Below are 26,260 nucleotides of genomic sequence, written 5' to 3'. Positions count from 1 at the left end.
CATATAACAGTGCATTCCTGAGATAGTTATGAAGATCAAATGAAATAAATATAAAGCTCTTTGCTTTAAGGTTTTTTTTTAAGGTTTCTTAAAGCACTATGGAATTATAATTTAAAATGAATAATAGGTTAGACAGTACAGGATAAGGAAAAGATGCTAGATTTAGACTCACACAAGCCAGATTCAATTCTTCACTGATACAGCTATATGACTGATACCAAATGAAGATAGCTCCTAAGATCACTTCCAGCTCTCAATAATGATCCAATGTTTCTTGGGAAGTTGGTAATAAAATATTTTGGACATTCTATAGATACAGATTCATCTTAAGAATAAATACTTATGTATGGTTATTTGGTTTTTTTGTTGGTTAAAGTATGTCTCTTTAAATTAAAAAGAAATAAATTAGCTGTTCAAGGGGAAAAACTTCCCAGTCCAAGTCACTGATTGCCACAATGATTATTTCAATAATAGAACCTACCTCCCAGGGTTGTTGTGATAAAATAAGGTACAATTTGTGAAACACTGCAAATCTTAAAAGATAAATAATTGTTATCATTATTTCTCCTTTTCTAAGATGGACTTTAACTAATCTATCTTTATCAAACAGTAAATTCAAATGAAGGAAGAGGAAACAGGAAAATGTGAAATCAGCAAGAGAAAAAAAGGGAAGAAAATCTGTTAAGATAATGCTTCTTGAGACACAAAAGAAGTTTTATATCAATTACAGTTTAGATCTACAGACCTCATAATTATACAACTAGTAATACAATCCACTAGTCACTCTTTTCCACTCAAGTTAAAAACAAACTAAAAAAAATCCTCTCTTGACCAATGAATTTGAAAACCAAAACCTAGATAAATCATTTTTGTGTAATCATAGTCCTTTCACCAACATATACAACATATTTGTTATATTTTTACAAGAATCCTAATTTTTTAACATATTTCTGAATCACAAACACTTTCATTTGGAATTAATAAAAAATAAGGAAAAAGTGACAAGTGGTACAAGTTTACATGTTAGGATCTTAAAACAAACTTCCCCCCTGCAGATCCTTGTCTTCAGAAATGCCCTTCCCACACAATATTCCTTTCCTCAACACCCCAGTTTCACAGGCATTGCATAATCTGACAGGAAGCAATATTATGCTTAAAGTTGATGTTATAGTTAACATTAGTTTACAATCAAAAGAATTTCAGCTAAAGCTTTGATTAGAATTCACTTATTGTCAAAAAGAATTTTACTAAGTGCCCACACTGTACCAGCCACTGGACTAAGTACCAGTAATACAAAGATAAAATGTTCTAGTTCTTACTATCAAAACAACGTATATTCTACCAAGGGGATTTGATATGTCAACAAATAAGTAAAATCAAAATATATAAAACAAACATGGTGGGGGCGGCTAGGTGGCGTAGTGGATAGAGCACCGGCCCTGGAGTCAGGAGTACCTGAGTTCAAATCCAGCCTCAGACACTTAATAATTACCTAGCCGTGTGGCCTTGGGCGAGTCACTTAACCCCACTGCCTTACAAAGAAAAAAAAAGAAAGAAACATGGTGATTTTGAAGGGGACACTAACTGAAGGAATGACTCCTGGAAGAGTTAATATCTAAATAGAGATCTGAGGAGGGCTAGGGCTGGGGTTCCAAAAGAACATTGAGGAAGGAGAGCATTCCAGTCACAAGGGCAAGCCATTGTCAAGAAACAGAAGCAGGAGACAGAATATCATATATGGGAAGCAGAAAATAGGCCAAAGTGGTCATAACCCAAAGTACACAAGAGTGAATAATGTGTAATTATCCTGGAAAGATATTTTGAAAAGTTTTAAATGCCAGAGAGGTTTATCTTTTAAGCCTAATGAAACTTCCTGAAAAGGAATGACATGATCAGAAGGATATCACTTTGGCAGCTGTGTGTAAGATCACAGGATCACAGTTCTACAGCTAGAAGGGACTTTTTCAAAAGGCTGCCATATAATTCAACTAGTTAATGAATCTCAGGACTTCAAAGAATAAATTATTTGTTAAAGGTTACAGAGGTAAGGAGGAAAGATTCGAACCAAGTCTGATGGCTCTCAGGGCAGTGATCTTCCCCTTATACAACACAGATGATGGAAGAGTGAGTGAATTTGGAAATATCAATTAAAAGGCTATAATAATAGTCTAGAGGAACAGAGAGATGGACCTGTATACTTAAGAGTGCAAGAACAAAATCAGATGCTGAAGAAGTGAAATCAATAAATTAGGCACGTGATTAGAGTGGAGGTGAAGGCATGATGTCATAGAGAAAGTAGCATGAAGGGTAGTCTTGAGGCTTGAGACAAAATAGAATGAGTTTTATTTAGAACATGCTGAGTTTGTGTAGAACTGTCCAGATGGCAGTGAGATCTAAGGGAAAATTAATGTTGGATATATAGTGAGTAGTTACTTGCTTAGAGATGATTTGACTCAGTGGAACTGGTGAGACAAAAGTAAGTAGAGAAAAATGGACTCAAATTAGAACTTTGAGGCACACAAATGGCATATGGTAATAATTACAAAAGAAATTGAGAATAGGTATAAGAAAAGAACCATGACAGAGCAATATATCACAAAAGTCAAAGGAGAGCTTATACAGAAGTTAATAGGCAGCCAACAATACCAAATACTACAGAGTCAATAAGACTGATAATTGAAAAGGGTCACTAGAATTAGCAATAAAGAGATTAGACATCTTGTCTGGAAAAGTTTCAGTAGAAAGATAAAGATAGATGTCAGACCCCAAGGGATTGGGAAATGAGAAGGGTTTGAAAAAGAGTTTCACAGCTTGACTGTGAAAAATAGAAAAATAGCTTGAACCAATAATAGAATCAAATGAAGATTCATTAAGGATGGGGAGGAACTACTACAGGTTTGTAGCCAGGAGGAAAGAGGTTGGCACTAAGAAAGATGGGATAATCAAAGGTTAAGCAAGCACCTGTAAGAAACAGAAGGTGTTGGGATCAAGGGCATAAATGAGAGTTGGATGAATAAATTATATTATATGAATGGAATGGAATATTATTGCATCCTAAGAAATATCAAAAGACTCAGGAGGGTGATTTCATACAAACCTGAAACAGAGGAAAGGGAGCAGAGCCCAAACTGTTGTTATGGCAAAGGGGAAAAAAACTTCAAAACTTTAAAAGCCTTAAGAACTCTCTCAATACAATGACTTGACCAACCACAATTCCAAGAACTGCTGAGGAAACATGTCACCCATCTTTTGAAACAATGAACTCCAAGTACAAAATAAGACATTTTCAGATATGGGTAATGGGCAGATTTGTCTTACTTAGCTATGCATATTTGATACAAAGGCTATTTTTCTTTCTTTAAACTGTGAAAGTTGGGAATAGGAAGGGGGGGATGGCAATAGGGTTACCACAAAAGAAGTACACTAAAGCATTTCTTTTAAATGTACAACAGAGACCATACGGAAGGTCAGTAGGAAATGCAAACAAGCAAAACTGCTTTGAAGATAACATAGTTGGGGGTGGCTAGGTGACCCAGTGGATAAAGCACTGGCCCTGGAGTCAAGTACCTGAGTTCAAATCCAGCCTCAGACACTAATAATTACCTAGCTGTGTGGCCTTGGGCAAACCACTTAACCCCATTGCCTTGCAAAAAAAAAAACTAAAGATAACAGTCAGAGGGAAAAGTAAATTGTAATTTATGCACATTAAAAACTGTATATGCAATCATCTATTTTGCTTTAAGTCTAGAATTTTCTAAAGGAGGATGGTAGAAGAGGAAGGAAAAAAATGTACACATTCTAATTATAAGTGATGTTCAAATTAGGTTTCCTAAATTCCTACAATAATAAAAAATAATTCACATCTCTAAATTCTTTTAGCTTTATGATAAAATAGCCCATAACAACAACTGAAAAGTATAATTACTCCCATTTTATAGAAGAAAGTGAGGCAGAAGATTAAATGTCTAGAGATTCAAATAAGAGACTTCTTTATCTGCAACCACTGGACCCAAGTGCCTCTCAAATGTCTCTATGTGGACTAGATAAAAATCAAAATCTGATGATTACTATTTTTAATCCCTTTGAAAAATGAAAAATTTTAAAAATTATAGTTTTTAAAATCTGATCAAAATCTGAAGAGTCCTGTAAAAGATTTTATGTAGGGGAAATATAACTCCAGAGATCGGGAAAATAACTCCAGAAATTTCAAACCAAACCCTAATAACAAGCACACAACAGATATTCTAATAAATATTGGTATATTCAATAATGTACAAACATATTTGTATTTTAATAAAAGGTACATTTTCGATTATGTATGTGCCAGGCATTACACAAAGAAAGTCAGTTATCACTCAAAATCATAATGATTACATAAACATATGAAACATTTAAAATTTAGATTACTTACAATATAAGGGATAAACATTTATTGGGGTGGTGAGATGGAACCACCAGATTTACATACTTTTATAAGGACAAGATTTCCACGTTCAGATCAATCAACAATGAATCACTGAGGCAGCAGTAAGCACAGATTGGAAAATTAGTTCATTTTATAAGTTGATGACAAATACACTCAAGATTTAAAACTCTTATAGTCTTTCACAACATAACTAATGCAGAAATATGTTAAATATGATTGTACACATGTAACCTTTATCAGATTGCATGCTGTCTTGGGGGAAAGGGAGAGAGAAAAGAGGGAGAGAGAAAAATCTGTAATTCAGAATCTTACAAAAAATAAATGTTGGAAACTTTACAAGTAACTGGAAAAAATAAAATACTATTAAGTACAAAAATAAAAAATTATATATATATATATCATAGAACAAAGAATAACAAAAGGAAAAAAATAGTATTTTTAAAAAAATAAATAATAAGGGTGATGAACAACCTTAATGGACATGCTCATTCTATCAGTACAATAATCAGGGGCAATTTTAAGGTATCTCTGATGGAGATCTGTCTAGAGAAAGAACTATGGAGTTTAAAAAAAAGACCAAAGATTATTACTTTTCAATTTAAAAAAAAGTTGTCTTATATACTACATATACTTATATACTACATAATTTTGCTATCTCTAATATTTTATTTTTTCCTCAAGGAAATGTTTTTTTCTCTCAACACATTCAATTTTGATCAATGCATAGCATGGAAACAATATAAAGATTATCAGATTGCCTTCTGTGGAGGGGAGGAAAAACCTTATAAAAATTATAGGTAGAAATTACTAATTGGAAAACAAATTAGAAAACAAAGTATTTTTTAATTTATTTTTTTAATTTATTTACAGCAATGGGGTTGTGACTTGCCCAAGATCACACAGCTTGGTAATTTATTAAGTGTTTGAGATCGAATTTGAACTCAGGTCCCTCTTGATTCCAGGGTCAGTACTCTATCCACTACACCACTTAGCTGACCCCATTAAACAATATTTATTTAAAAATTTCAAATACATATACTAATTATATCCAAAAATTAATGTCCAAGGCCCGGTTTTGATCATTATCTAATAGTGGTTCAAAATGTCATAGGATGGGGCGGCTAGATGGCACAGTGGATAAAGCACCAGCCCTGGAGTCAGGAGTATCTGGGTTCAAATTCGGTCTCCAACACTTAATAGTTACCTAGCTGTGTGGCCTTGAGCAAGCCACTTAACCCCATTTGCCTTGCAAAAACCTAAAACAAACAAACAAATGTCATAGGATACATAGAATAGATTTGTCTTTTTCAAGTAAACCATCTTGATATTTCCATTCAATTGCTATGATATTAACTGTTACGTAAATTTGTCTTTAAAAAAATCCAAAAAATTCTGAACTCCAGCATCAGTTCTGCAGCTAACTCCCCTAAAAGTTTATAACTGTCAGCACAATTTATAAGTGAGATTATAAGATCAGGTTCTTAGTAGTATTCATTTTCATGCTCTTCCAAATTTCTTACTTTTTAGTGACTAGGAATGAGTCAATGAGTTTTAAAATGTGAGAATTTATAATCTAACAATGCAGATTAACACAACTAGCCCAGTACCTAAAGGAAATCAAATATGCCCATTTTTAAACAAATCACGTGAAGGTACTAAAAGACACCATACAATGAACCAAAATAATTTTTTTTAAGGTCTGACTCAGTTGTTGTTCAATCACCTCCCTCTCACCTTTCCTCCCCTTTCTATTTCAGAGCAGGGAAGAAGGAAAAGAACAAGTATAGCATAAGAATGTTAAAGGCAGAAACAAATACTTTAGGGTTATCCAAAATATGGATAGAAAAGAATAGTTGGTTTCTAATCTTTGGAAAAACAGATGCTTTAAACTCCTAATGAAAACTGCTCAAGTATGTAGTTTAAGATATAAATTATATGACTAGAAATTTATGAAAAGTGAGAAAAGTTTGTGACTATAAATGTACTTTGGGTTTGTGACTACAATCAAAAGGATAGAATCAATGAGCAGGTAATAAATCTGGGTGATGATATACTGAAAAATGTTCCAAGTCCGATTATTTTTTTAACATATTTACATGGTAGGAACAAATGATTTCCAGATAGTCTACCACACATTAAATATATGTACCAGTATTATTAAGCACTGACAGATTTCCTCAATAAAACTTTACCATAATATACCTGAAGAGATAGTTTTCCCACTCTTAAGACATCTATATCAAATACCTGGTCCTTATTGAAAACAACTATTCATCGTTCTGTATGCTCAATTTTTTAAAACTCCAACTAAAATGAAATTCCTTTAAAATACCTCAAAACACTGGCATTGACTGAAATACATGGGTTAATGACTTAAAGAGAGGCAGCTAGGGTGGGAGATAGGGCACCAGATTTAGAATTAAGGAAAACTCATCTTCATCAATTCAAATCTGGCCTCACACTAGCAGTATAAAGGCTGAGCCAGTCACTTGGCCCTGTTTGCCTCAATTTCCCCATGTGCAAAAATAGCTGAAAAAAGAGAACAAACCACTGCAGTATCTTTGACAAGAACATCCCAAATGGAGTCATGTAAAGTTAGACACGACTGAAATAATGTCTCAAAAATTGGAAATGTCAGATAAATATAAACTGGTATCAATATGGAAATATCCCAGAATTGGTTATTTTAAGATACCAATGAAAATTCTAATATACAATTTCCTATAAAACTTTAAAAGATCTCTTCTCTTTTAAAATATGACTGCCCCAATAAACTTTGGGGTAAGGAATAAAGTAATTGTGGAGAAGAGGAAAAAAGCAATGAACTTAGAATCAAAAGACCTAGTTCTGAGAATCTGTCAGTTTCCTCATCTGTAAATTAGTGAATTACATATATATATATATATATATATACACATATATATATATATATCACTGTTATAAAAGTATTTTATATCATAAAGTGCTGTCCAAATATAAACTACTATAAGCATTATCAATTTTATGTGCTATCACATTTTTTAAAAATTATTTAGGGAATGATTAGAGGAATTCATCACAAATTTATTTTAATTAGCCAAATCTTTGGCACTTTTAGAATATAATTCAATTTAGAAATCTGATCTGTTCAGACCTTTACAGAAATATATTCTATTATGTGAACAAAGGTTCAATGTACAATGAAAAATGTTAAAGTTAATAGTAGCTATTTCATACTAAAACTTATGAAATAAATTTATGGAATCTTTAACCCCTAAAGTCCATCAGCAAAAGAAAAACATTTTCTTATTGTCCCACCTCAAATCTGCAAATAGGGCACTTTTTAAAACCAGTTACACTCTGTTGGAAAATTTAAAATTTTCTAACAAATATTGACTGATATATTTTGAGCAAAAGCATGTTTGAAAAAGAAGATGGTATTAATAAAATTCTTATCTATTTATACTATACAACATAGCTAACAATTATGCAACTAGTATTTTAAGGAAGAAACAGAAGGGGGGGGAAATATTTGTATCTTAGTCTTTGTAGACCTAAACACATTTATAGGAAACTGCATAAGAATGTTTAGTTTTCCTACTTAGAAAATGCTATTCATGTTATTCATAAACTAGAAATTAATGTTTTGGAAAAAGTTTCTGAAATGTCCACTAAAATTTAATGAAACATAATTAGCATATATTTTCTTCTACCTAGTACAGCTTCTAATGCTGATTCTGACCTGCATTAAAATGACAAATTATTACTCTATTTTCATTTTTTCCCCCAATTACAACCTGGCAAAAATGCTGGATAGCTGCCAGGAATGGTATAATTATAGTTCTGCAATGATTTCAAAAGACTTGGTTGGATGGCCTTAGGTAGTGGAATTTTTAACAGGATCTCAAATATGGACATTTAACGTTGGGCTACACAACCCAAACTTGAGCAAGAATCTTCTATAGCACCACACCCCCAATCGACAGTCAGCTATCTCTAACTTACTACCTTCTACTTCAATTGAACAGAATACTGCTAAGTATCAGTAAATATCAAATAATTTTAGATTAACATCTAAACTAGCTTTCTTATAGAATTGTTTGCATTCAACTTAAAAAATTTAGTATTCTATTGTGAATAATGTATATATACAACTGTATCATAGAATGAACATGAAACACTTAATAAACTTCAAATATAGAACTCAAAAGCTTTTATTTCCAAACTAATTTAAAACTGATCCTTTACAAAAGACATTCAATTGTATTCATTTTTCTATGTAATTGTAGTTATGTGAAGCCTAAAAATGATAAATATTGTCCAAATGGCCTATACTTTCAATTTTTAAAAATTCTTAGACTTCCTTAAAATTTTGAGATAGTGTTATTTATAGAAGCACACACACACATATATTAACCTCAAATTATTCAAATTTTCTAGGTGCAGTATGAAGTGACATCACAACAGAGCCACTGGGTTGGAGGACTTGGTCAATTACAGGGCACTGTCACTTAATCTTTCTGGGTCTCAGTTTCCACATTTGTATAAAGAAACACTTTGACTACATGATCTCTAACTTCACTTATAGCTCTAAATCTTTAGCTATTGAAAAGTTACTGAAGGATAAGAAGCATTTGAACTACTTGTGCACTTGGTCCTTCATCATAATTCAAGAGTACTGAAAAAGCCCTGAAGTAGTTGAAGGAACCTGAATCAATTTTCTAAGAAGGAAGCTCTGCCCCTCAATCCAGGGTAAGCAATTAAATCATCTAGAGGATGATTTAGGACTCGGCAGAAATCTCCAGATCCCACTGCACAGAAATCTTTGGGGACAAGTCATAGTCAACACAGCAAAGAAATTTTTGTTTTGTTGCTTCCACACTCCCTTTTAAAGCATTAGAAAAATGCCACTCTGTCACAGTCACCCAGTGAAATCCAAGGGGCCTAATATATTACAGCAAGAACAACAAAATCTCCAAGTGGTTATGAATGAGAGGATTCCTTAATAAATATAATCAACCCAGTAGTTAATAGAAATGACGTTGTTTTGGGGTCAAGAGAAGCCTACATCTACAGTGAACAGATAAAAGTATAAAATAGTGACATGTACCCTTAACTGCTAACCAAAGGATGGACGCTTCCAGTATACTCAAGAAGGAAATATCTGAGTCATTTGGCAATCTTTGTTATCTTCTTTTAAGCCCAGAAGTCCTGAACTCTTCACTGAGCTAGGAGTTAGAAATTTCCATGATTAATAATTCTTACATTTACCAGCTATGGAATACTGGGTAAGTCACTTAATCTGATCCAGTCTCCCCATTTGTAAAAGAATGAGCACTTACACTATCCAATAAGACTTCTGAGAAGAAAATGCTCTGTAAACTTAATCTCCATGAGATATGAGTAAACTACAAATGCAAATTTATCATCTTTAGAAATCACTGTCACCCATTTTGTAGACAAGTAATAAATGACTGCCCCAAAAAGTGCTAGCCTATTTTTACTGCTCGGAATTTTTAATATTTTGGCCATTTTTATATTCTATTCCCCTCCCGACAGATCAGTCAATCATTATTCTGACTTCCTTAAAATGTTAGCATTCGATTGTATTTCATTACTAGATCAGTTTCCAATCCAAAACGCCATCTTTTTTATTTTAAATTAACCTAATTCCAATAAAACTGAGCGAGACACGCATGGTAAGTCCATGTCTGTTAGCAACAACACTTCTAGGGACGTGAACACGAATAAGGAGACAGAAAGAAAAGTCAATCAACGGGTTACAATTTAGCAGCAGAAGCGGCCGGTAAACTCGAGATGAACAAAATTCAGTTCCATTAAGTTACATTGTCGCCCCCCGTGCTCCCGCGGCAACATGCCGCCAGGTCCCCGAAGTTTCTGCCCAGCCCGCGGCCAGGAGGCACAGAGATGCTAGCTAGCGGTGAGGGGTCCTGCCCCACAGGAGACCCTCGGCCGCAGCCTCCAGGGTTCTGGCTCCTCCCGGCACAAGGGTCCCGGGAAAGTGCTGCTCTCACCGCGCCGGCCCCCCGCCCATCCCTTCCTCTGCCTCCCGAGTTTCCAGGACAATTCCTGGATGTCCGAGCCGGGGGCGAGGAGCCGAGGAGCAGCGCCCCGCCGGCGGCCTCCGGGGTCCGGGGTCCGGGGTCGGCGCCGAGTGGCCCCGCGCCCCGGGCGGCGGGGAGGCGGCGGCGCGCACAACCTGCCGGGCTGCCCCGGGGGGCCTGGGCCGGAGCGGGCCGTGGCCTCCGCCAGGCCGGCGCCCTCCGCGGCCTGACCCCCGCCCGGCCCCGGGGCCCGGGGCCCGGGGCCCAGGCGGCGGCGGGACCGGAGCAGCCCGGCCCGGCGCGCCCGGCCGGCCCTCCCCAGGCCCCGGGGGCGCCTCCGGGCCGGCCCCGCCGGCGGACGCGGGGCGGAGCGCGAGCCCCCCGCTCGCTCCCCGGCCCCTGCAGCTCCTCCCTCTTACCTGCGAGTCGGGGCCCCGCCGAGGGCCGCCGCGCCGAGGCCGAGCGTCCGAGGGGAGCCGGCCGGGGCCTCCCGGCGGCGGCGGCGGCTCCGCGGGGCGAGGAGACACAACGGCGCGGCGCTGCCTCCCAACCGCTCCAGCGCAGCCCCCCCAACGGCGGCGGCGGCGGCGGCGACACTGAGCCCGGCGCACGCAGCCAGGGTCCCCTCCCTCCGGCCCGCCCGGCTCCGCCCCCTCCGCCGCCCGCCCCGCTGCGCTCGGCGCGCGCCCCCCGCACGCGCGGACCCGGCGGCCGGCCGGCCCCCCGCGGGCCCCGGGCCCCGCCCTGGCCCCGGGCCGCCGCCTGGGGACCCCGGGCCCTCGCCCCCCAAAGTTGGCGCCCCGCGCGGAGCGCGCCCACCTCGCGCGGAAACTTCCCCCGCCGCCCCGCCCCGCCCGCGCCCGGGGCCGCGGTCTCCGCAGCCGCCCCCCACTTGTGCGGGGCCCGCGGGGCTGGGTCCGTGCACCTGCCCGGGCCCGGCCCGCCCCCGCCCCGCGCTCCTCCCTCCCGCCGCTTCCATAGGAATGAACCCGGACTCGGGCAGTTTGACAGTTATAGTGGGGGGAGGGGACAAAGCCCCGCCGGCGCCCCTCCCTCCCGAGGGGCCCCTCCTCGCCCGGGACGCGCCGGCGGCTCCGCCCCTTCCCCGAAACTGCAACGGACCCAACGGGCGGCCGGGCGGCCGGGCGCGCGCACACGGAGGGCCCGCGCACTCGGAGGGCCCGCGCACACGGAGGGCCGCGCACTCGGAGGCCCGCGCACACGGAGGGCCGCGCACTCGGAGGGCCCCGCGCACTCGGAGGCCCGTGCACACGGAGGGGCCGCGCACACGGAGGGCCCGCGCCCTCTGCGCGCCGCTCCCTCTGCGGCCGCCGCCGGGGGACTCGCTCCCCCGAGTTTGCCCAAAGTTTCTCCGGGGAGCCCCCGGGCCCCGAGCGCTGTCTGCAGACCCCGGCCCGGCCCAGAGGACCCGAAACGGAAAGTTTTGTTTGGGGCGCTGACTATGTAGAACGGGTGGGGCCGAGCAGCCGGTGCACAACCGCCGCCTCCTGGGTTGGCCAAGGGCAAGGGATTCTGATTCGGCTGGCTGGCGCGTTCGGGAAGACGAACATTTTTACTTACTTTTTTATTAAAGATTTTATTTGAGTTTTGCAACGTTTCCCCCAATGTTACTTCCCTCCCCCCACAGAAAGCAATCTGTCGGTCTTTACTTTGTTTCCACGGAGGAAGAAGTGCGAGCAGCTGCGCGGAGGCCGGGCGGGCTGCGGACCTCCCCACGCGGCCCGGCCGCGGCCCGGCCAAGTCCCTTCACCCCAAGACACCGGAAAAGGAAACGGGGCCGCGCTCGGGCCGCTCGGGCGGTGAGCGCCCGGGGCTCGGGGTCAGGTGACTGAGCCACCACGTCTGAAGCGCGCTCCCGGCGCGCGCCGCCGCCGCCGCCGCTAGGCCGCCGGGCGCGGAGGCTGGGGGAGCGCCCTGGCTGGGCCCGGCCCCGTGGCTGCGGCTCCGACCGCCGCCCCCCTTAGGTCTGGCTTGGGTTTCGTGTCCAGCCCCTGGCTCCGGAGGCGTGTCCTCCCTGGCCCCGGGGGGCCCGGGCGCGCCGGGAGCGCCTCCTGCGGCCGGGGGGGCCGGGGCCGGGGCCGGGGCCGGGGCCGGGGCCCGGGGCCGGGGCCGGTCCCTACTCCCGCAGCCCGCTCGACTTGGAGGACCCCAGAGTCCGAGCTGGAGTGGCGGCAGCAGCCAGTCCCGAGTCCCGACGCCTCGCCGAGGAAGACAAGGGGGGAGCCTGATGAGAAGTGAATTGGGGGCAAGAACCACAACTTTGAAAATGCATTGTTTTCGTCTGTGGTTGCAGGTGACCCCGAGTTCCCCAAGGCTCCCCCACAGAGCTCAAGGGCCGGTAAGTGACTCCGCTTTCCCCGAGTCAAGGCCGGGGTGGGCCGGCCTGCAGCGGGTCAGGAGGCTTCCCGGGCCGGGCCGGGCCGGGCCGGCCTGGAGGAGGAGGAGGAGGAGGAGGAGGCACTTTGCACCCACCGAAGTCCTAAACCTCGGCAAGCAGGAAATTTAAAAGACTCTTGGTGATGCCCGAGGTTGTTAAGTGCCATTAAATGGAAAGATGTATCTTCCACCTTATAACACACAGCAAGAGGTTTTTCATCTGCTTTTCCTATAAGGTCTAAAGTCCAAGACATAGAGAGTTTGATAGTGAGAGAGAAGGGTAGGGGGAGAGGGAGGGAGGGAGAGAGAGAGAGAGAGAGAGAGAGAGAGAGAGAGAGAGAGAGAGAGAGATTGAGTGTATGTGTGTGTGTGTGTGTGTGTGTGTTTGTGATCTAGCCAGTAGTGATGTGACTAGTTAATGATCTTGAGGCCTGAAAATTGACCGGGGTCTTTGTTCTCTTCGGTTTTCCAGTAACACTTTAAACAAAAACAAAACAAAAAAGTGTTAGATGCTGGATTTCTCTTTTCCCGGTTGTTTCCATTTTTTTAAATAAAATGTATTTTTCCCTCTCACCAAAGATGTACTTCTGATTGTCTCCTTCAAAGCATCGTGTTTGTTACCAGGAAGCACAGCAGTGCATCACTCAGAGCCTATCACTCAGTCTAGGCTGGCATTTCTTCATTTTTTTCTTTTATTTCTACCTCGCAGAATTCCCTGGCAAATGGTAGGCACTTAATAAATGCTTGTTGAAACTAATCAAATTACTCATTTAAAAATTTCTAGACAATTTAGAAGAACCTGATTAATTAATGATTAAAATAATATTATTGCTGACTGGGAAAAAATACACTAAAAACATATAGAGCCACGATCATGGCACCAATATACTGAACTTCACCTTGTTCCCACACATACTAAAATATGATCTTCTATCTACTTCCATTTAGAAATATAATACTTAGACTCAACAGTCAGTCTAAAAGTTGAGTTTAGAGCTGATCTTACTAAACTTTCAGTCCTCTGCTATAAAACCTAAACTAAATGTGTGCCTACCTAATATTTCATTCATGATTAATCAGTCAACAAGCTAAAAATAAACTAGAAAACAATGAAATAATTTGAGAAAGTTCCCAACGTTTCGTTATGCTCCAAAACTTAGAAATGTACAAAACTAATATTGGATATTTAAGGGCAAAGAACTGAAAAAAATCCTGCCGATATTTCTCCAATCCATTTTGACATATATATATCTTTTGTCCTCAAATTTAATCCTTCTTGATAAACATTTTGTCCCCTAAAATGGCATCCCACCAGGCTTAGTCCCTCCACATCTTGGATCAGAGATATCCAGTATGCTAATGATTATTTTCAAAGGACTTGATTTAAGAGGTTCATAGACACAGATTCTTCCTCCGAAATAATCACCATTCTCCACCCCTGCTGTCTCCATCAAAAGAGAGAATATATGTAGACCTTAAGCCTTTTGCAAAACTTACAGGACAATATAAATGTTAACTATTATTATTCCATCATTCCTCACCCCATCAGAGAGCTTAGTGCTGGGGAAATGGGACAATTAGCACCTCCTCAGAAAGGAGAGGCCTCTTTTAAATTCGCTCCAAACCCACCTCTCTTCTATCCCTTTTTATGCAGAAGATGCTTCCTGCCTGGTGATATCAAGCTGAAAAGTCTTTAATCTCTTCATTCTTGATAATATGTTAGTAAATATTACAGTTCCAGTTTTTTAAAAACTCATAATTTCATCACTAAATATGCCTTCACTGAGTAACTTTTTTCTTTAATGGGAAGTCTTCATAAATTTATAATGCCAAGAAAAAATTTCATCACTTGGTAGCTAGCCTTCCAAACTTAGTAAAAACAGGATTCCCCTTGAAAACACCAGAAATCTTGTACTGTCTCTGGGTGAATGGTTAATGGTGAAGAACATTCCAAAGAGTCAAAAAAGGTAAGAAGTAGGGAAAGACATAGATTAAACCAGAATTTTCAGAACTGAAGTTGAGGAAAGGAAAACAATGACCAAAATTATTGGATTTTTTCAATTACAACTCTCATATGCATGTTCTACTTTTCTCAGTGAAAATAAAATTCAAATAAAATCAACAAAAATGAAACTAAAAAAGAGACTTTTCCCTCAATTAATACTGAATGCAGAATAACTATTATTTTATCTAGTATGAAGAAACAAGGTATAGTTTGAGTTAGTCCTTGTCCAAAAGTAGAATGATTTTTCATTGTTACCACACTCATGATAGAGTTGAGTAGTGTTGTCACCTTGCCTATTTCATTTAAATAGGAAGTAAGCTCTGAAAAAAGTCTTTAGAAATTGAAAGTACCATAATAACTTTTAGTTTTCAATATAATTCACTTTGGTAAAGTACAGTAAAATAAGCCTTTAAAAAACTAAAATTGAAATATTTTGCAAATGATTATAAACATTTTTTAATTTCAATGATTAAATTTAAATTTTCTTTTAAGTGAAAATAGTATTTTATAATGAATACATAACTGATTTTGAAGAAAAAAATTACTGGTGCTAGTACAAGCATAAACAAACCAGTTTAAATAGAAATGCAGAGTTAAAAACCAAATCCAGAGTATGTGGTTCACTATATTATTAGGATTCCCAAATGCTATTATTGATGGAATTGGAAAAATTATTGTGATGGCTTTGTCAGTCATAAGTATTTAAGTACCTACAATGTGCCAGAAAGTGTACCAACTAGGGATATTAAGAAACAAAAGGTAATCTCTATTCTCTAGTAGAAGAAACAGCATGCAAATAAAAATATAAGTAAGTAAGCTATTTCCAGGCTATATAGAAAACAATAAAAGGTAGGTACTAGAATTAAAAGAAATGGGGGGGGGCGGAGCCAAGATGGAGACAAGAGAGGATCATCTCTCTTAGGTGCTCTCTCATACAACTTATAAACTAAGGACTCTAACTAAATTTTCAAGAGACAGAACCCACACAGGGACCCAATGAGGCAGTTCTCCTACTCAAGGTAACCTGGAAAAGAGCAGAAAGGCTCTGCTCCCCAGGGTTGGAGGGGTGGCCCCCAGATCATAAGAACTACAGCCTCCAGGAGGCAGCCCCAGGGCACTCCCAGCAGCCATGAGGGTCTTTCCTGATCACATTCCAGGGAGAACCGGGCACAACTTGGGGAAACAGTGGGAAGCCCAGCCCTCGACACACAGCAAGCAGCTTGGCCAAGGCAGTAGAGATGCAGAAAACAAGCAGGCAGAGCCCATAAGCAGAAGCCCCCAGGGCATGAGCCTATTGAGCCTAGGGAGGGGAGTGAAGGGAGAGACTGCAGAGCTCTGTCCTGTCCCTGGAACAGGACACTGGGGTTCTGACCACATTCAGATCCACTGATCACAGTCTAGCCCCCCCCAAAATAGAACAGCAGGGCACCCCCCCACCTCAGCCCTGTGGCAGAGGGGGCCGCTTATGGCCATTCACAGACCAGGAGAGAGGACAGAGCCTCACACACTGAGATCGTTGTGGGAGTGTCCCAAAAGCTCAGGAAGCACCCCAAAAACAGGCTCAGGCTGGGAAAATGAGCAAGCAGAGAAAAAAGAGGAACACCATTGAGAAATAGTTTGCCTGTGAGCCCAAGAAGGATCAAAACACTCAGTCTGAAGATGAGGAAGCACAAGCTCCTGCATCTAAAGACTCTTAAGACAAAAATCCTATAGACAAAGAATAGAACTCAGGGAGATTGCTGAATTTACGAGAAATCAGGACTCAATACTTCAAAAGCAAAAGAATGAAAAATTAGAAGAAAATGTGAAACATCTCATTGAAAAAACAACTGATATGGAAAACAGATTTAGGAAAGATAATTTAAACATTATTGGAATACCTGAAAGTCATGATCAGGAAAAGAGCCTTGACATCATTTTCAAAGAATTATTACAGGAAAATTGCCCTTATATCCTAGAAGCAGAGGGCAAAATAGAAATGGAGAGAATCCACTGATCTCCCCAAGAAAGAGATCCAAAAAAAACAATCCCCAGGAATATTATAGCCAGAAGGAGACAATTCATATATCATGGAGCTGTAATCAGGATCTCACAGGACTTAGCAGCAACTACATTAAAAGCTTGTAGGGCTTGGAATATAATATACCAGTAGACAAAAGAGCTTAGAATGCTCCCAAGAATCAACTACCCAGCAAAACTGAATGTCCTCTTCCAGAGAAAAAGATGGACTTTCAGTGAACCAGGGAAATTTCAAATGTTCCTGTTGGAATGGCCAGAGCTGAACACAAGGTTTGATCTTCAAATACAGGACTCAGGTGAAGCATAGAGATTGGAGGAAAAGGGGGAAAATATGAGGGACTTAATGATGATGAACTGAATGTATTCCTATATAGACAAATGACACTGATAATACTCATATGAACCTTCTCATTTAATAGAGCAGGTAAAAGGAGCTTTTATAGATGAAGCACAGAAGAAAGCTGAATTTGAAGATAAAATATGGTGTAAAAACGGAGTCAATAGAAAAAAAGGGGAAATGTAATAGGAGAAAAAAAGGAGAGGGGGGAATAGGCAAAGATATTTCATATAATAAGATTTTTCTTTATTACAATGACCTATTGCAATGATATAGAATGGGGAGAGATAAGGGGGAATGAGGGAATCTTTGCTCTCATCAGAGGTGGCTAGGAGAGGAAACAGCATATGTATACTCAATGGGGTATAGGCATCTGGAGTAAGAAGGAGAGTGGGAGGACAGGGGGAAGTGGGGGATGTGAGTGATGGAGGAGAGGATGGACCATGGGGGGGAGAGTGGTCAGATATAACACATTTTCTTTTTTACTTTTTGCAAGGGGCTGGGATTGGATAGCCTGTCCGGGACCATAGGGCCAGGTGGATGCTGGGCCTAAGGGTTGGTATGGGGGCTCAGGGCCTCTTGGCCCCAGGGCCAGGGATCTGTCTGCTGCGCCACTCAGCTACCCTACAGCAGAGTCAGAGTGAAAGGAGAGAGAAAATATAGTACATGGTAGTGGAGAAATAAGAAAGGAGGGAGTTGCAATCAGGAATGGCAACAGTGGAAAAATATGGAAGTAACTTTTGTGATGGACTTAACATAAAGAATGTGATCATGGGGAAGCTAGGTGGCACAGTGGATAAAGCACCAGCCCTGGAGTCAGGAGTACCTGGGTTCAAATCCGGTCTCAGACACTTAATAATTACTTAACTGTGTGGCCTTGGGCAAGCCACTTAACCCCATTTGCCTTGCAAAAACCTAAAATAAAAAGAAAGAATGTGATCCACCCGTGACAGAGTTGGTGGTGTTGGAACATAGACTGAAGCACATTTATTATTATTATGGGGGGGGGGGGGTGCAGGGTAAATGGGGCTGGATGAACTGCCTGGGGCCACATAGCAGGGTGATTGTTGGGTATCTGGGGCCATATTTGGACCCGGGTGCTCCTGGCTCAAGGGCCTGTGCTCTGTCCACCACCCAGCCACCCCTACTATTATTACTATTTTATTTTCATTTGGGTCTTTTTTTTTCTTTTTTTGGTTTTTGCAGGGCAATAGGGTTGGGGTGGCTTGCATGTCACACAGCTGGGTGATTCTTAGGTGTACAGGGCCAGATATGGGCTCAGGTGCTCCTGGCTCCAGGGCTGGTGCTCCGTCCACTGCACCACCTGGCCATACCTACAATTATTACTATTTTTTTTATTTTAATTTTTTCTCTCCCCTTTACTTTATTGCTCAAGTGAGTCTATATTTTGGGGGGGAGAGGGCATTTTGTTTACTCTTAAACAAGAATATTTTATTAATGTATAAAAAACATTTGTACAAAATGAGAATAAATAAATATTAAAGAAAAAGAAAGGCTTTCTGTAGAAGGTGAAATTTTTGCCAGCACTTAGTTTTTGTAGGAATGCTTAAACTATAAATAATATAAAACCTTAGAAATTGATGTTACATCTTGAAAATGTTTATTCAGAATACATTAACAAAAGAATTTTCCAAAGAAAATTAGATGCTTTTATTAAGCAAAAACAAACCTTCAAAAATCCTGTGACATCAAATGGATTACTTATTTACTTCCTGATTTGAGGTGGTGTAGAAAGGCGGGATTTAACCTCTTGATTTCATTGATAATAGGAAATGAGGCAACTTTGCCAATGAAGACTGTCGCCTATTCTGCAGATTGTGGTTTTTTCATGTTATTTTTTCAATTTCATGCAAAAATAGTTTTCAGTATTTATCTCTTTGTAAGCTTTGAATTCCAAATTCCTCTACCCATCCCCTTCTCCAACCCCTCCCCATGACACATATGTACAGTCATTCCATAACTGCCATAATGTAAAAGAAGAATCAGAAAAGGGGAGGAAATAACATGAGAAAAAAAAAAGGAAAAAATCAAAACAAGCTTGAAAAAGTGAACACAGTATGCTTTCATTTGCATTCAAACTCTATGACTTTTTCTCTAGATGTAGAATGGCATTTTCCATTACAAATCTTTTAGAATCATCCTTGATCACTAAACTGTTATTGCCATCATAGCTGATCATACAATGTTGCTATTAATGTGTATAATGTTCTGCTTACTTCACTCAGCATCGGTTCTTGAAAGTGTTTCTAGGTTGTTTTTTTTTTTTTGAAGTTCCATCCCTCACAATTTCTTATAGAACAATAGTATGGCATAGACCATAATTTGTCCATCCATTCCCCAGTTGATGAGTTATTCCCTCTTTTTCCAATTCTCTGCCACTACAAAAAGAGCTGCCATAAATATTTTTGTACATGTGGGTCTTTTTCCCTTTTTTATCATCTTTGGGATACACACTTAGTAGTGGTATTGCTGAATCAAAGGGAATGCAGTTTCATTGTCCTTTGGGCAAAGTTCCAAATTGATCTCCAGAATCGTTGGATCATTTCACAACTCCATCAACAATGCATTAGTGTCTACATCCCCTCCAACATTGATAGCTTCTTCATCCAAAAACTGTTATAATTGGTACTCTTAAGAGAGTTGCCTGAAATAATGAGAGGTGGTAACTTGCCAAGAAAGATAAAGCCAGAATTGTCATGAGTGAAAATTTGAATATATGAAATAAAGATATGCTGGCAAATGTTATCAACTCTCTAGAAAAAAAAAATACACACACACACACACACACATATATAGTTTCAAATTTAATCTGAATTAACATTTTTTCCATTACTATTTTAAGACTAGGTCATCAATAAAATAAGCCCTGATGAGAAGATGAAATTTGTCACCAATTTCTGAAATATAAATGCTTTCACTGAAAATTTGCAATTGGTTAGTACTGGCTCCCACAGAGTCTCCACAATTATTAAAGTGGTGGGAACAATGCTTAACAAATCACATGTAAAGCAATTTGAAATGGTTAGGTTCTATTACTAGATGATATGATGGATATAATTGTCCTTAAGTTGCCCATAAGTCTTTGCCATAAGGAAATGAGATATTAAAATCTTCCTGTTTTGCACTGCATGTGTATAAAGCAATAGATATAGACAAGTATGATTGGTTGATATATGTAATTATTGAAATTTGTGTTTGATAAGATGTCTTACTTTACAGATTTACCTTTTAAAATGTCAGTGCAACACAGTGGAAAGATCCTTGACTCTGGAGTCCAAGAACCTGGGTTTAAATTCCACCTTTTTTTTATTGCTTATGTGACTTTGAGAAAGTCACTTAATTTTCCTGGGCCTCAGTTTCTTCAGCTGTAAAATGAAGAGGTTAGACAACAAGAATAAAATTATTTCTTCCTTCTGGTTCCAGATGTATGATCCTATGAGAAATTTCAAAATGGATTTTGAAGGATTTTAAAATATTTATCTTTTATTTCAATAAGTCATCTCTTTCATTTCCAAGAAAATGTCTCTAAGTTGTCCTCCACAGAAAGCCATCTTTTATAACAAAGAATAAACCGATGGGGCAGCTAGGTGGCATAGTAGATAAAAGCATTAACCCTCAGTAAGACATGAATTCAAATTTGACCTCAGACACTTAATAATTACCTAGCTATGTGACCTTGTCACTTGATCCCATTGCCTTGCAAAAATAAAAAAAAAGAAATTAAAATAGCTCAGCAAAACTAACAGCAATTAATATAGGCAATGTTCCATACCCAGAGTCCCCCATATTTATAAAGAAGGGAGGGAGGCATATTTTCCTCTCTTTTCCTTGGGGCTAATGTTAACCATTGTAAGTACATAAGTTTCCACTTTTGTTGTTGTTATTTTCATTGACCTTACTTTAGAAATGTTGGATTTTAAGATGAAAGTTACGTCATGGGATAATTATATTAGAATATGTATGATAGTGTGTAAGACAAAAGAGATCAAAAAGACCTAGCTGTTTAGACACACTGTATGCTTCACAATCACTTGTATTCAGAAATATAACTAAAGATCTACACATATAGGTTTTTTGTTTGTTTTTGCAAGGTAATAGGGTTAAATGACTTGCCCAAGGTCACACAGCTAGGTAATTATTAAGTGTCCGAGGTCATATTTGAACTCATGGCCTGTGCTCTATCCACTGTGTCACCTAGCTGCCCCCCACATACAGGCAATGCATGATTAATCAGCTAAAAAAAAAAAAAGTTGATCACAAGGAAGATCACAACTGTGAAATGACCTGGGGCAGAACACAGAGCACTTCTATATTGTTGCAAAATAACTTGACTTGCTCAAGCCAAAGTACTTCAAAGGATATGTGAGTTAACAAGAAGATATTGCCATTTTCTTCTATGAAAAAGATGAAGTAAATTCATTTGTAACATTTTTTCATGAAATTTTCATATTTGGTAGGTCTTTTTGAAAAACAGTATACCAAATCAGTCAATACAGGAATCCTCCAATTCACTAGAAGATACATTTTCAGAGGAGTCATTAAAGTAATGTTTTACCTTTTTCTAATAGCCAGCAAACTATCCCAGTACAATGGGATGAAGTATTCTATATATCTTTAATTATGTGATAATAAAGACATGGTCTACTGTTTTGTATCACTTCCAAAAGATTGCATATTTCCTTCTAATAACCCTCACCAAGGAGGCCTTTGATTACTCTGATAAAATTTGTGTATGCTTGTAGGTACATGAGGTGATAAATATTAATGTCTTTTTGACTGTCTTTTTTTTTAATGCTAAAATCAACGTTTTCCATGTCATTTGTAGTTTCTCATTTAGAGACCTTAAGAAATGGATCTCTCGTTATCCTCAGAATTGTATTTCCTCCAGCAGGAACCTATCTGTTTATGCCTAAAATAGTCTATCTGCTTTTCCCATTTTTAAAAAAATATTCATTAGTATTTCTACTTAATCTATAGTTATATCTGATACTGTGATATAATGATCCAAGTGGGGTAATTCCACCGTCTTTGATGAGAAGAGTTTGTTAGCAAAATCTTTTTTTTTGTTTTTGTTTTTTGTGTGTGTTAGCAAAATCTTTACCGATCTTTTCCATCTTTTTTCTGCTTGTTCCCTTCTTTGCAGATTCATTTTTAAATTTCCCCAGAATTACTTTGTGTAATTGGGTGTCAGGTTTTCATTGAATTTATTTTTCCCTTCATTGTTTCTCGGGTGATACTATAACCTTTGGGAGTGCTCATTTTTTCCCACTATCCTTTCCAATAAGATTTTATAAACAAGCTTATATTCAAAATCCCTGTTGCCTTTGATTGCCATCTTTCCAGTTAATAAAGACATCAAGAGTTTTCTGTTGAAATAGTTGATAGGTTCTTTAGATCTCCTAGTCTAACAAATAATTTACATCAGTAAAACTCCCATATAAAATTGTTACAGTGTCATTCTTTCCTACATCTGTTTTCCATTTATAGCAATAATTTATTAATAAAATAAACTTGAAGTTGCCGTAACTGTACACCATTCTTGTGTCTCTCTCTTTTTTGGTTTTGTGCTAGTTATGATCTTTGTCTTTGTCCTAACAAATTAATGGCCTGACTCTTCAGATTCAGGGGAAAAATTCCCACACCAGTAATGAATTATCTCCTGTCAAAATAGAATCAAGTTCATTTTTGTCATGCTGCCTTCACTGCATGCTATGTCCACTACCTTCTGATTCTTTTCTCAAAGAAAGCATTACTTCTTTATTATAGTGAAACTCTTGAACCATATTTTTCACCATCCCTGCCCACCTTTGCACTGAAGTCACCAGTTTATCAAAGCCCATATTCATTGAATTTGCTGGTCTTGATCCAGCTCCTCGTAGAATTCCACCATCTTTTCATCTTCTAAAACCATATACTGGTGCACAAGCTGCCATCATTTTACATTTATCACTATTTTTACATAGTTGTTTGCATAATGTCTTCCCCATATTCCCAGCACATATATCTGTGCTTAATAAATGTTTATTGATGATGAAGAGTGATTTTCATGATTTTTTTTATTGGGTGTCTTTGTTGCAAATACTTATCATGAGCACCAAAATATGAAAAAGACTAAACATCTCTTGAAATGTTTCTTTTTGCCTTTGGATACATGATAACAACAACTTCACTGACTATTATTTGCCTTGCCTAGCAGAAGCTATGAGCCACCCTTTCATTTACTGCAGCTTCCTTTTATCTTCTGGTTTCATTTATAGTGAGAATTCCAAGATAGATAAAATTTATTTCCTCCAATAGTACATTAATTTGTTGGTCATTGGTCAAAGATCTCACATTTCATTTAGAACATCAACAGCTGAGTTATTTATAGATAAGTCTATAAACTTAACACCGTCTTCCCATTCTTTCTGCCATTTTGGCAGCACCACAGAAGTGGGAATACATAAGGACTACAGACCCCTTTGTTTCTGTTTCATGAATGGCCATTGCTTGGGAATTCATCACCAAGGAGCCAGACTACTAATACTTACCCTCTCTATACTGAGCTTGTCTGAACCTCAGAAAGCTGTGTTACTGGGACATTACCTGAAACCTTTCTAACTTGGGAGGACCGGATGCACTCTGCTAGTATAGTCTTTGAGGTCCCAGTGTCACCCCCATGCCATTATGAGGTATTAGAATAGGACTGGGCAGAGAATAAACACTGGTTAAATTTCCCTTGGGTACACATTTAGAATAACAAAGGAGAAGTAAAATCTACTTATAATAATGGTTTTAATATTAAAAAATTAAAGCAAGTTATTGTTACCAAGTTCAATACAACTTAAATACTTTAAAACTTGGGAAAGTTTTAAGCATCTATGAAATTATTAATAGTATTCATAAGAACCTCTTATGAAGGAATAATTTTAAAGTGAAGTATGAGGTATACATGGAGAAATATAATAGCTAAACAACTTCTTTTCATAGAAAATATTTCTGAGAAAACTGCATGTACACGAGAATTTAGCTGAGTCTCCATGTTTAAATTTGTACTTTCTGTTTACCTTACTTTATTTCACTGGGAGATATAAAGTCCTCAAAAATAAAATGACAAGAATAAGATTCTGACAAAAAGAAATTTCACATTATGATGTTTGTCTTGGTCATCTCTCAGGGTCCAAATCTCATAATTCATATACTGTCTGAAAATTAAAATAAAATATAATGAAAATTAAAAGGTTCTGATTTGTGAAAGAAAATGAAAAGTTCATACATTCCTCCCCTTGACAGTGGAGGCTGAATATACCATTCACTTAAATGATATAGCAGTTGAATAGTGAATAACTCTCTTTGTGTTTCATAGAAATGGTAAGATTTAGGTCTGCTAGAGTTTGGGATTGGTGCCTACAATTGAATGCAACTGAGCATTTTCTCAGTGATCTATAATATATACTTTTTCCTTTTTTAGCAGAGGAAAAAGTATTTGCCCAGTGTCTCAGGAAGACCTGCATGATGTCTTGAAACTATAAAAATTAGCCCAGTAAGAACAGAGCAGGATAGTCCAACCCTGCACCCATGATTAACAACTCAACCACCACATAAACTTCATCTAATCCATTTTACTACTATCATTTTAATATCCATAACATAATACCAGAAAATCTAGATGTATTCAAAGTGGCTCTGGAAGGGCAAAATACAAAGTATTTTCTGGGGAGGGTTGGTGTTGTAGACAAGGACCAGAAAGAGGATAGAGTTGACTTGGTTGAATAGTCTCAGTGGACCCTCAACTACTGTAGATCAACAGTGATTCTGGGATAAAACCTCCATCTTTCCCATAACTCAGGTTTACAATCTGTCATACTTGACTTCCCTCTCCTTCGAGTCCAAAATCCAAGCAGCTACCAAGCCTTGTTAATTCTACCTCCACAGCAGCTCATCTGTTCCCTAGTTAAATCAAAAAACCTTTTATAAATTTATAAATTATAAATTATAAATTAATTTATAAATTATAAATTATAAAAAGCATATCACTTTTTGAAGATGATATGGTGGTTTACTTACAGAATCCTATGCAATCAACTAAAATGTTAATTTAAACAAGTAACTTCAGCAAAGGTTTAGGACATAAACCCACATGAACACTTTTGTAAATTACTAATAAACCCAGCAGAAATAGAGAAATTCCATTTAAAATAACTACAGATATACAAAATACCTTGGGAGTCTACCTAAACACACACCTGCACACACACATACACATGAACTTTATAAACTCAATTATGAAACAATTTCACAAAAAGGCAAGTATAAGTAATTGGAGAAATTTTAATTGTTCATGGATAGCAATTTAATGCCTTATCAATCAAAGTACTAAAGAATGACTTAATAGATCTAGGGGGGAAAAGTAACAAAATTCATGGAGAGAAGCAAAAAGCCAAGAATATCAAATGAATTAGGGGGAAAAATGAGAAGAAAGAAGGCCTAGCAGCACCAGATCGCAAATCATGCTATGAAAATGTAATCATCAGAACAACCTATTCAATTTAATTTTTTTTTTAAATGGGCACAGTTGGGGCAGCTAGGTGGCGTAGTGGATAAAGCACTGACCTTGGAGTCAGGAGTACCTGGGTTCAAATCGTCTCAGACACTTAATAATTGCCTAGCTGTGTGGCCTTGGGCAAGCCACTTAACCCCATTTGCCTTGCAAAAAAAAAAAAAAGCATAAATGGGCACAGTGACCTAGTATTTGATTAACACAAAGATCCCAGTCATTGGAGTAAAAACTCACTATTTAACAAAAATGTTGGAAAATTAGAAAAAAGTCTGGTAGAAAGTAGGCACAAACTAACAAAAACCTTACACATGAGTACATGATTTAGGCATATAAGGTAATGCCACAAGCTAATTAGTAGAGCAGGGAAGAAATTATCAGATGGAAAGAGCTCATAATCAAACAAGAGGAGGTAAATTGGATAATTTCAATTACATAAAATTAAAAACCTTTTTTTCATAAAACTAATGCATCC

At 39.0% G+C, this 26,260-nt stretch overlaps 1 protein-coding gene and 1 long non-coding RNA gene across 4 annotated transcripts in view; one reads left to right on the top strand and one right to left on the bottom strand.

The window, feature by feature from the left end:
• Positions 1-11,015, bottom strand: part of ELF2 (E74 like ETS transcription factor 2) — an 84,450-nt gene extending 73,435 nt beyond the window's left edge. Inside the window, exon 1 of one of the 2 annotated variants that reach the window (XM_074229282.1) lies at positions 10,890-11,015. The gene's annotated coding sequence lies outside the window, so the exon portion shown is untranslated. Of the gene's footprint in view, positions 1-9,515; positions 10,385-10,889 lie in introns of those variants that run through there. The other variant, XM_074229283.1, reaches the window with a different exon arrangement.
• A 1,559-nt stretch (positions 11,016-12,574) lies between these two features.
• The window catches only part of LOC141517862 (uncharacterized), a 102,359-nt gene continuing 88,673 nt past the window's right edge, over positions 12,575-26,260 (top strand). For both annotated transcript variants that reach the window (XR_012477018.1, XR_012477019.1), the window contains exon 1: positions 12,575-12,829. This is a non-coding gene — a long non-coding RNA (uncharacterized LOC141517862). The remainder of the gene's footprint in view (positions 12,830-26,260) is intronic.

This window comes from Macrotis lagotis, chromosome 3 (genome assembly GCF_037893015.1).
Source record: "Macrotis lagotis isolate mMagLag1 chromosome 3, bilby.v1.9.chrom.fasta, whole genome shotgun sequence".
Classification (NCBI taxonomy): Eukaryota; Metazoa; Chordata; class Mammalia; order Peramelemorphia; family Peramelidae; genus Macrotis; species Macrotis lagotis.
Note: the sequence above shows the minus strand (reverse complement) of the source record. Positions and strands in the feature narration are given on the sequence as shown.